This window comes from Pseudophryne corroboree, chromosome 7 (genome assembly GCF_028390025.1).
Source record: "Pseudophryne corroboree isolate aPseCor3 chromosome 7, aPseCor3.hap2, whole genome shotgun sequence".
Lineage (NCBI taxonomy): Eukaryota > Metazoa > Chordata > Amphibia > Anura > Myobatrachidae > Pseudophryne > Pseudophryne corroboree.
In genome coordinates, this window is record NC_086450.1 from 86798129 (window position 1) to 86809313 (window position 11185).

An 11185-nucleotide genomic window follows, 5' to 3' on the forward strand; every position below is an offset into this window, starting at 1 on the left:
CTTGCTTCAGATGATGGCAGGGCAGGTTCAGTAGTTTTTGGTGGTGCTCCAGTTTTCTGTACGTGGTGCCTGTACGCCGAAAGTGTCCCGCAATTCTTCTGGCCACCGACAGCATCTCTTGCATGCCCCTGTCGTTTTTTAAAAAATTCTGCACCACCAAATTCAAGGTATGTGCAAAACATGGGACGTGCTGGAATTGGCCCAGATTTAATGCACACACAATATTGCTGGCGTTGTCCGATGCCACAAATCCACAGGAGAGTCCAATTGGGGTAAGCCATTCCGCGATGATCTTCCTCAGTTGCCGTAAGAGGTTTTCAGCTGTGTGCGTATTCTGGAAAGCGGTGATACAAAGCGTAGCCTGCCTAGGAAAGAGTTGGCGTTTGCGAGATGCTGCTACTGGTGCCGCCGCTGCTGTTCTTGCGGCGGGAGTCCATACATCTACCCAGTGGGCTGTCACAGTCATATAGTCCTGACCCTGCCCTGCTCCACTTGTCCACATGTCCGTGGTTAAGTGGACATTGGGTACAGCTGCATTTTTTAGGACACTGGTGACTCTTTTTCTGAGGTCTGTGTACATTTTCGGTATCGCCTGCCTAGAGAAATGGAACCTAGATGGTATTTGGTACCGGGGACACAGTACCTCCAACAAGTCTCTAGTTGGCTCTGCAGTAATGATGGATACCGGAACCACGTTTCTCACCACCCAGGATGCCAAGGCCTCAGTTATCCGCTTTGCAGTAGGATGACTGCTGTGATATTTCATCTTCCTCGCAAAGGACTGTTGAACAGTCAATTGCTTACTGGAAGTAGTACAAGTGGGCTTACGACTTCCCCTCTGGGATGACCATCGACTCCCAGCGGCAACAACAGCAGCGCCAGCAGCAGTAGGCGTTACACGCAAGGATGCATCGGAGGAATCCCAGGCAGGAGAGGACTCGTCAGAATTGCCAGTGACATGGCCTGCAGGACTATTGGCATTCCTGGGGAAGGAGGAAATTGACACTGAGGGAGTTGGTGGGGTGGTTTGCGTGAGCTTGGTTACAAGAGGAAGGGATTTACTGGTCAGTGGACTGCTTCCGCTGTCACCCAAAGTTTTTGAACTTGTCACTGACTTATTATGAATGCGCTGCAGGTGACGTATAAGGGAGGATGTTCCGAGGTGGTTAACGTCCTTACCCCTACTTATTACAGCTTGACAAAGGGAACACACGGCTTGACACCTGTTGTCTGCATTTCTGGTGAAATACCTCCACACCGAACTGACCGAAGAGCTGATTTTTTTGGTATTTTCACCTGGCATGTCAACGGCCATATTCCTCCCACGGACAACAGGTGTCTCCCCGGGTGCCTGACTTAAACAAACCACCTCACCATCAGAATCCTCCTGGTCAATTTCCTCCCCAGCGCCAGCAACACCCATATCCTCCTCATCCTGGTGTACTTCAACACTGACATCTTCAATCTGACTATCAGGAACTGGACTGCGGGTGCTCCTTCCAGCACTTGCAGGGGGCGTGCAAATGGTGGAAGGCGCATGCTCTTCACGTCCAGTGTTGGGAAGGTCAGGCATCGCAACCGACACAATTGGACTCTCCTTGTGGATTTGGGATTTCGAAGAATGCACAGTTCTTTGCTGTGCTGCTTTTGCCAGCTTGAGTCTTTTCATTTTTCTAGCGAGAGGCTGAGTGCTTCCATCCTCGTGTGAAGCTGAACCACTAGCCATGAACATAGGCCAGGGCCTCAGCCGTTCCTTGCCACTCCGTGTGGTAAATGGCATATTGGCAAGTTTACGCTTCTCCTCCGACAATTTTATTTTAGGTTTTGGAGTCCTTTTTTTACTGATATTTGGTGTTTTGGATTTGACATGCTCTGTACTATGACATTGGGCATCGGCCTTGGCAGACGACGTTGCTGGCATTTCATCGTCTCGGCCATGACTAGTGGCAGCAGCTTCAGCACGAGGTGGAAGTGGATCTTGATCTTTCCCTAATTTTGGAACCTCAACATTTTTGTTCTCCATATTTTAATAGGCACAACTAAAAGGCACCTCAGGTAAACAATGGAGATGGATGGATTGGATACTAGTATACAATTATGGACGGGCTGCCGAGTGCCGACACAGAGGTAGCCACAGCCGTGAACTACCGCACTGTACTGTGTCTGCTGCTAATATATAGACTGGTTGATAAAGAGATAGTATACTCGTAACTAGTATGTATGTATAAAGAAAGAAAAAAAAACCACGGTTAGGTCACTGGTATATACAATTATGGACGGGCTGCCGAGTGCCGACACAGAGGTAGCCACAGCCGTGAACTACCGCACTGTACTGTGTCTGCTGCTAATATATAGACTGGTTGATAAAGAGATAGTATACTCGTAACTAGTATGTATGTATAAAGAAAGAAAAAAAAACCACGGTTAGGTCACTGGTATATACAATTATGGACGGGCTGCCGAGTGCCGACACAGAGGTAGCCACAGCCGTGAACTACCGCACTGTACTGTGTCTGCTGCTAATATATAGACTGGTTGATAAAGAGATAGTATACTCGTAACTAGTATGTATGTATAAAGAAAGAAAAAAAAACCACGGTTAGGTCACTGGTATATACAATTATGGACGGGCTGCCAAGTGCCGACACAGAGGTAGCCACAGCCGTGAACTACCGCACTGTACTGTGTCTGCTGCTAATATATAGACTGGTTGATAAAGAGATAGTATACTCGTAACTAGTATGTATGTATAAAGAAAGAAAAAAAAACCACGGTTAGGTCACTGGTATATACAATTATGGACGGGCTGCCGAGTGCCGACACAGAGGTAGCCACAGCCGTGAACTACCGCACTGTACTGTGTCTGCTGCTAATATATAGACTGGTTGATAAAGAGATAGTATACTCGTAACTAGTATGTATGTATAAAGAAAGAAAAAAAAACCACGGTTAGGTCACTGGTATATACAATTATGGACGGGCTGCCGAGTGCCGACACAGAGGTAGCCACAGCCGTGAACTACCGCACTGTACTGTGTCTGCTGCTAATATATAGACTGGTTGATAAAGAGATAGTATACTCGTAACTAGTATGTATGTATAAAGAAAGAAAAAAAAACCACGGTTAGGTCACTGGTATATACAATTATGGACGGGCTGCCGAGTGCCGACACAGAGGTAGCCACAGCCGTGAACTACCGCACTGTACTGTGTCTGCTGCTAATATATAGACTGGTTGATAAAGAGATAGTATACTCGTAACTAGTATGTATGTATAAAGAAAGAAAAAAAAACCACGGTTAGGTCACTGGTATATACAATTATGGACGGGCTGCCGAGTGCCGACACAGAGGTAGCCACAGCCGTGAACTACCGCACTGTACTGTGTCTGCTGCTAATATATAGACTGGTTGATAAAGAGATAGTATACTCGTAACTAGTATGTATGTATAAAGAAAGAAAAAAAAACCACGGTTAGGTCACTGGTATATACAATTATGGACGGGCTGCCGAGTGCCGACACAGAGGTAGCCACAGCCGTGAACTACCGCACTGTACTGTGTCTGCTGCTAATATATAGACTGGTTGATAAAGAGATAGTATACTCGTAACTAGTATGTATGTATAAAGAAAGAAAAAAAAACCACGGTTAGGTCACTGGTATATACAATTATGGACGGGCTGCCGAGTGCCGACACAGAGGTAGCCACAGCCGTGAACTACCGCACTGTACTATGTCTGCTGCTAATAAATAGACTGGTTGATAAAGAGATAGTATACTCGTAACTAGTATGTATGTATAAAGAAAGAAAAAAAAACCACGGTTAGGTCACTGGTATATACAATTATGGACGGGCTGCCGAGTGCCGACACAGAGGTAGCCACAGCCGTGAACTACCGCACTGTACTGTGTCTGCTGCTAATATATAGACTGGTTGATAAAGAGATAGTATACTCGTAACTAGTATGTATGTATAAAGAAAGAAAAAAAAACCACGGTTAGGTGGTATATACAATTATGGACGGGCTGCCGAGTGCCGACACAGAGGTAGCCACAGCCGTGAACTACCGCACTGTACTGTGTCTGCTGCTAATATATAGACTGGTTGATAAAGAGATAGTATACTCGTAACTAGTATGTATGTATAAAGAAAGAAAAAAAAACCACGGTTAGGTCACTGGTATATACAATTATGGACGGGCTGCGGAGTGCCGACACAGAGGTAGCCACAGCCGTGAACTACCGCACTGTACTGTGTCTGCTGCTAATATATAGACTGGTTGATAAAGAGATAGTATACTCGTAACTAGTATGTATGTATAAAGAAAGAAAAAAAAACCACGGTTAGGTGGTATATACAATTATGGACGGGCTGCCGAGTGCCGACACAGAGGTAGCCACAGCCGTGAACTACCGCACTGTACTGTGTCTGCTGCTAATATATAGACTGGTTGATAAAGAGATAGTATACTCGTAACTAGTATGTATGTATAAAGAAAGAAAAAAAAACCACGGTTAGGTCACTGGTATATACAATTATGGACGGGCTGCCGAGTGCCGACACAGAGGTAGCCACAGCCGTGAACTACCGCACTGTACTGTGTCTGCTGCTAATATATAGACTGGTTGATAAAGAGATAGTATACTCGTAACTAGTATGTATGTATAAAGAAAGAAAAAAAAACCACGGTTAGGTCACTGGTATATACAATTATGGACGGGCTGCCGAGTGCCGACACAGAGGTAGCCACAGCCGTGAACTACCGCACTGTACTGTGTCTGCTGCTAATATAGACTGGTTGATAAAGAGATAGTATACTACTAATATTATATACTGGTGGTCAGGTCACTGGTCACTAAGTCACACTGGCAGTGGCACTCCTGCAGCAAAAGTGTGCACTGTTTAATTTTAATATAATATTATGTACTCCTGGCTCCTGCTATAACCTATAACTGGCACTGCAGTAGTGCTCCCCAGTCTCCCCCACAATTATAAGCTGTGTGAGCTGAGCAGTCAGACAGATATATAATATATATAGATGATGCAGCACACTGGCCTGAGCCTGAGCAGTGCACACAGATATGGTATGTATGTGACTGAGTCACTGTGTGCTGTGTATCGCTTTTTTCAGGCAGAGAACGGATTATAAATAAAAGTGGTGGTCACTGGTCACTATCAGCAAAACTCTGCACTGTACACTACTGAGTACTCCTAATGCTCCCCAAAATTAGTAAATCAAGTGTCTAAACGGAGAGGACGCCAGCCACGTCCTCTCCCTATCAATCTCAATGCACGTGTGAAAATGGCGGCGACGCGCGGCTCCTTATATAGAATCCGAGTCTCGCGATAGAATCCGAGCCTCGCGAGAATCCGACAGCGTCATGATGACGTTCGGGCGCGCTCGGGTTAACCGAGCAAGGCGGGAAGATCCGAGTCGCTCGGACTCGTGAAAAAAAACATGAAGTTCTGGCGGGTTCGGATTCAGAGAAACCGAACCCGCTCATCTCTAGAAAATACATGGGAGTAATTACAATTAATGCAAATATTCTTGCAGCAAAATAAGTGTATTTCTGTTTTCTGCTATATTGGTAAATCTACGGATTCACAATTGTCATTTATGTAGTATTAGCAAGTTACCCATTTTTTGTACAGGTTTTAAAAATCATTTATAATGTAATTATACAAATATGATTACAATGCTTTCACGTGCACCACTTTACTGGTTCTTCCATAATAGTCAAGAATAAGATCTGAAGGTTTATGCTACTATCAGTATGTCACATGCAACTGTCCATGGGGTGGTTGTGGGGGGGGGCGTACCAAGGCCAAAAATGTGTCCAAAACCCCAAAAATCAAGTTTTCTGAGTCTTGGCCACATAACCATATGTACCAAGTTCCGGATTGCGATACATTGCGGAGCTTGGACCCGTTGGGTAACGACCTCTAAAGGTTATACTAATTATGCCGCTATTACTTAAACACTTTACATTTACATATTTACTATATACATTTTACATTTGCACAGGCGTGCCTGTTTCCTCCAGACTGAAGGGAATGCTGATCAATGATGCAAAAGAAATGGAGACACATATGCATGTGTGAACATTTTGGTTTGCATGCGCAGTTCTGGAATGCAGAGTCCCAGTATTCCTAAGCCTTATGTATTATTCAATGGTGGGCTCAAGTTCAGAACATGGGCCCCCTGGGTTAGTATTATTATTATTATTATTATTATTATTATTAACCTTTATTTATATGGTGCCACAAGGGATATGCGGCGCCCATTACACAGTACATAATCAAATGAGCAAACAAGAAAACAGCACTTACAGTTCAAGACAATATAGGACAGGTATAGAAAACGAGGGTTTAGGTGCCATCAAAGGCAGTATGGAGGGTTACATTGTTCCTGTGCAGGGTAAATACTGGCTGCTTTATTTTTAGACTGCAATTTAGATTTCAGTTTGAACACACCCCACCCAAATCTAACTCTCTCTGCACATGTTATATCTGCCCCCCCCCTGCAGTGCGCATGGTTTTGCCCATTAAAGGAAGATGTTGTTTTGCAATCGACCTTGAATTAGGCCCATAATATGTAACATACTTACTGCTTTTTTATCGCAGCTTACCGTTTGCAAAACTTTACTGTCACTTGAGGCCTGAATCAGACACAAGTGGGTTTGCAAACAGATCTTGCAGATTTCAGCATACTTCACGTATGCCAAATGAAGAAATTGGCATCTGCACACATGCCGTGTCAGGCATGCGCGCCCGATTGGTGATCGCTACTGCGTACAGATTGATCCATCCATTGAAGAACCACATTTTCTGTTTGAATGGGCGTTAAGTGAGAGGTGAACTGTTTCATCTCGTGTTATGTGAGTGTCATGGAAGTGTCGGTTGACTTCCCGGCTTGATCACAGTGTGGGGACGGAGATGGAACATCTGTTTCATACAGATCTTCTGCATCCAGCGTGCGGTAGGTAGGAATGCTGACAGCTCAGCTGCGCCCTGGTGCTGAAGGAGGGGGGGGGGAACCATGCCAACACAGGGAGGTGTGGCCAGACCCCTTCCCTAGAAGACTTTAAAAAGATACTTTATATTCCCAATCATGGGGGGGAAGGGGACGCTACCGCCCCCTTCCTCCCCTAGTGCGTTCACGGTAGAGATGTGCGGCTGGCACTTTTCGTGTTTTGTGTTTTGGTTTTGGTTCTAATTCCACTTTCATGTTTTGGTTTTGGCTTGGTTTTGCCAAAACCACCCTTTTGTGTTTTAATTTTGGTTTTGGATCTGGATGATTTTTTGAAACCCCCCCCCCCCCCATAAAAACAGCTAAAATCACAGAATTTGGGGGTAATTTAGCTCCTACAGTATTTATTAACCTCAAAAACAATCATTTCCACTCATTTCCAGTCTATTCTGAACACCTCACACCTCACAATATTGATTTTAGGCCAAAAGGTTGCACCGAGGTTGCTGGATGACTAAGCTAAGCGACACAAGTGGACAACACAAACACCTGGCCCATCTAGGAGTGGCACTGCAGTGTCAGACAGGATGGCAGATATAAAAAAAGGCCCCAAACAGCAAATGATGCAAAGAAGAAAAAAAGGTGCACCGAGGGTTGCTGTAGGCCTAAGCTAAGCGACACAACCACCTGGCCCATCTAGTAGTGTCACGCAGTGGCTGAATGTCGAGAGTGGGCCGCAATTGTTCAGACCACTGACAGCATCTCCAGCATGCTCCAGTCACTTTAAAAAAAAATTGCAATTGGTGAACTTATACGGCAGTACCCCAGGACTAATACAGCAGTACCCCTGGACTCATACGGCAGTGTCACACAGGATGGCACTTTTCAAAAACTAAGCCCCAAACAGCACCTCATGCTAAGATGTCGAAGAGGTGCAATGAGGTAGCTGTATGACTAAGCCAAGCGACACAAACAATTCCAACTGGAATTATACGTCCAAATCACTGGAATTAAATGGCAAGATCACTGTAATTAATAATTATAAATCACTGGAATTAATTAGCAAGATCACTGTAATTAATAATTATAAATCACTGAAATTAATTAGCAAAATCACTGTAATTATACGTCCAAATCACTGGAATTAAATGCCAAAATCTCGCTATCGCCTGCCTAGTGAAGTGGAATCTAGATGGGATTTGGTACCGGGGACACAATACCTCCATCAATTGTCTAAATCCCTCTGCACTAATGGCGGATACCGGGCGCACGTCTAACACCAACATAAGTGTCAAGGCCTCAGTTATGAGGGCTTCCATCGTTATGTGAAGCTGAACCACTAGTCATGAACATAGGCCAGGGCCTCAGCCATTCCTTGCCACCAGTAGTGGATCTTGCCACGGGCAAGCAGGACTTTTGCCCGGGGCGCCGCCTTCCGGAGGGCGCCGCACCATGGCAAGATCTGCTACTGCTGTGCCCCCCACTGCCTGCTGCCCGCTGTGTCCCGCTGTGAAGGGAACTAGACGCTACGCGTCTAGTTTCCCTTCGTGGAGAGGACCTTTACTGTGCGGTGTGCGATGTCGTCATCGCGCACCGCACAGCATTTCAGCGGTGCTACTACTGTACAGGGGGCGTAACTGACCATGCCCCCTGTATGAAGCTACGCCCCTATTTCCCGCCCGGGGCGCAAAAAGGCATAGAACCGGGCCTGCTTGCCACTCCGTGTCGTAAATGGCAAATTGGCAAGTTTACGTTTCTCCTCAGACGATTAAAATTTATTTTTTGGGTTCTGTTTACTGAACTTTGGCTTTTTGGATTTTACATGCCCTCTACTATCACATTGGGCATCGTCCTTGGCAGACGACGTTGATGGCATTTCATTGTCTATGTCATGGCTAGTGGCAGCAGCTTCAGCACTAGGAGGAAGTGGTTCTTCTTGATCTTTCCCTATTTTATACTCAAATTTTTTATTCTCCATTACTTTTTGGGAGTTATATGAGACAATATGCGGCACAGGAATGACTGGAATGACTGATGAGACAGGACACTACCACTGGTCTGATGCAGCACAACAGGTTGTTGTTATAATTATTATACTGCAGCAGTGGACAAATAGCAGCAGCGTATATCGTCACTGGAATTACTGATGAGACAGGACACTGGTCTGCACAACACAGCACCACTTTATACAGCTACACTGGATATATGGCAGCAGAGAACACCAACACTGTGACTGGCTGGACTGATGCAGCACAATACACTGACTACACTGGACTGGTCTGCACAACACAGCACCACTTTATACAGCTACACTGGATATATGGCAGCAGCGAACACCAACACTGTGACTGGCTGGACTGATGCAGCACAATACACTGACTACACTGGACTGGTCTGCACAACACAGCACCACTTTATACAGTTACACTGGATATATGGCAGCAGTGAACACCAACACTGTGACTGGCTGGACTGATGCAGCACAATACACTGACTACACTGGACTGCAGAGCCGGATTAAGAGGGGGGTCCCGGGGATAAGTACCCCGGGCCCCCTTGTTTATAAGGGCCCCCCGCCGCAGATCGGATCTCTGTTCCGATCTGCGGTACTGCGCTGCGCTCCCGGGAGCCGGAGCCACACGCAGCGGCAGATCAGCTCTGGCTCCCGGCTCCACTGCACTGGAAAGGCTGGCGCCGCGGCCGCCGCACGCAGGGAGTGAATGCCTGTAAACGGAAGGACAGCTGAGCGACGGCTCAGCTGTCCAATAAGCTGAGGAGCAGCAGCCTGCGGCTCAGTCATTGGCTGGGCGCGCAGGCTGCAGGGAGGGAGGAGGGCACCCAGTCTCAGCCAGCACCTCTCCTAGGCTATGTGCTGAAACACACGCGCCGGGCTGGGCATCTTGCCAGCAGCAAAGCACATAAAAACGTAAGGCTGGCTGCATTATGTATTGGGTATATATATATATATATATATATATATATATATCTATGTATGTGTATTATATATGTACAGTATATGTGTGTGTATATATATATATATTTATATATACAGTATCTGTGTGTGTGTATATATATATATATATATATATATATATAATTATATATACACACACACACTCTGTATGTGTGTACAATATGTATGTGTGTGTGTATGTGTATATATATATATATATATATAGAGTGTAAAGATTGGTGGCACTCAAGCAGACTTGGTAAATGCAGAAAAAAGTTTCTTTATTTACCAAGTCTGCTTGAGTGCCACCAATCTTTACACTCTATGCCTGTCACTTGCTGACCTGGATGGCACCGCAGCAAAGGAATCTATTTATTTTTTGGAGTGCCGGTATGACTTCGGACTATATATATATATATATATATATATATATATACACACACACACACACACACACACACACACACACACACACACACACACCGTATATTATAATTTAAAATTTACACCTTAGGGCCCCCCTGTCTTACGTACCCCGGGCCCCCCAATGCCTTAATCCAGCTCTGCTGGACTGGTCTGCACAACACAGCACCACTTTATACAGTTACACTGGATATATGGCAGCAGAGAACACCAACACTGTCACTGGACTGGACTGAGCAACACAACACTTGCCACCACACTTTCCCGCCCCCACACAGACACTGAACACTGAGGACACGTCCTCTCTATACACTCTCTGAGACTGGAGAGAAAATGGCCGCGACGCGTGGCTCCTTATATGGTATCCAAATCCCGCGAGAATCTGACAGCGGGATGATGACGTTTTGACGCGTTCGGTTTTCCGAGTCAGGCGGGAAAACCCGAGCCTGACTCGGCTCCGGGCTCGGAAGGCAAAGTTCGGTAGGGTTCGGTTCTCTGAGAACCGAACCCGCTCATCTCTAGTTCACAGGGACTTTCTGTATACTCGTGTTAGCAGCATAAGGAATTATGGTAGGTAGGCTTGCCTCAGTTGAACAGAAGAGTGACTCAGAGTTAGTGCCTTGGGTATTTGTATTGTGGTGCCAGCAATCTGAAGCCAATTTACTTTTTAATAAGCAGCTGATGTTTGTGTCTCATGCACTGGAAGGACTGTGTTCAATATTATCTCACCACCTTTCTATAACTTTTCCCTGCTGACCTTGTTCACTCTTGCTGTGTTTATGTGATAGTGTGTTAACATTCTAAAGCACATTGTTCAAAGCATTGACAAGATCAACA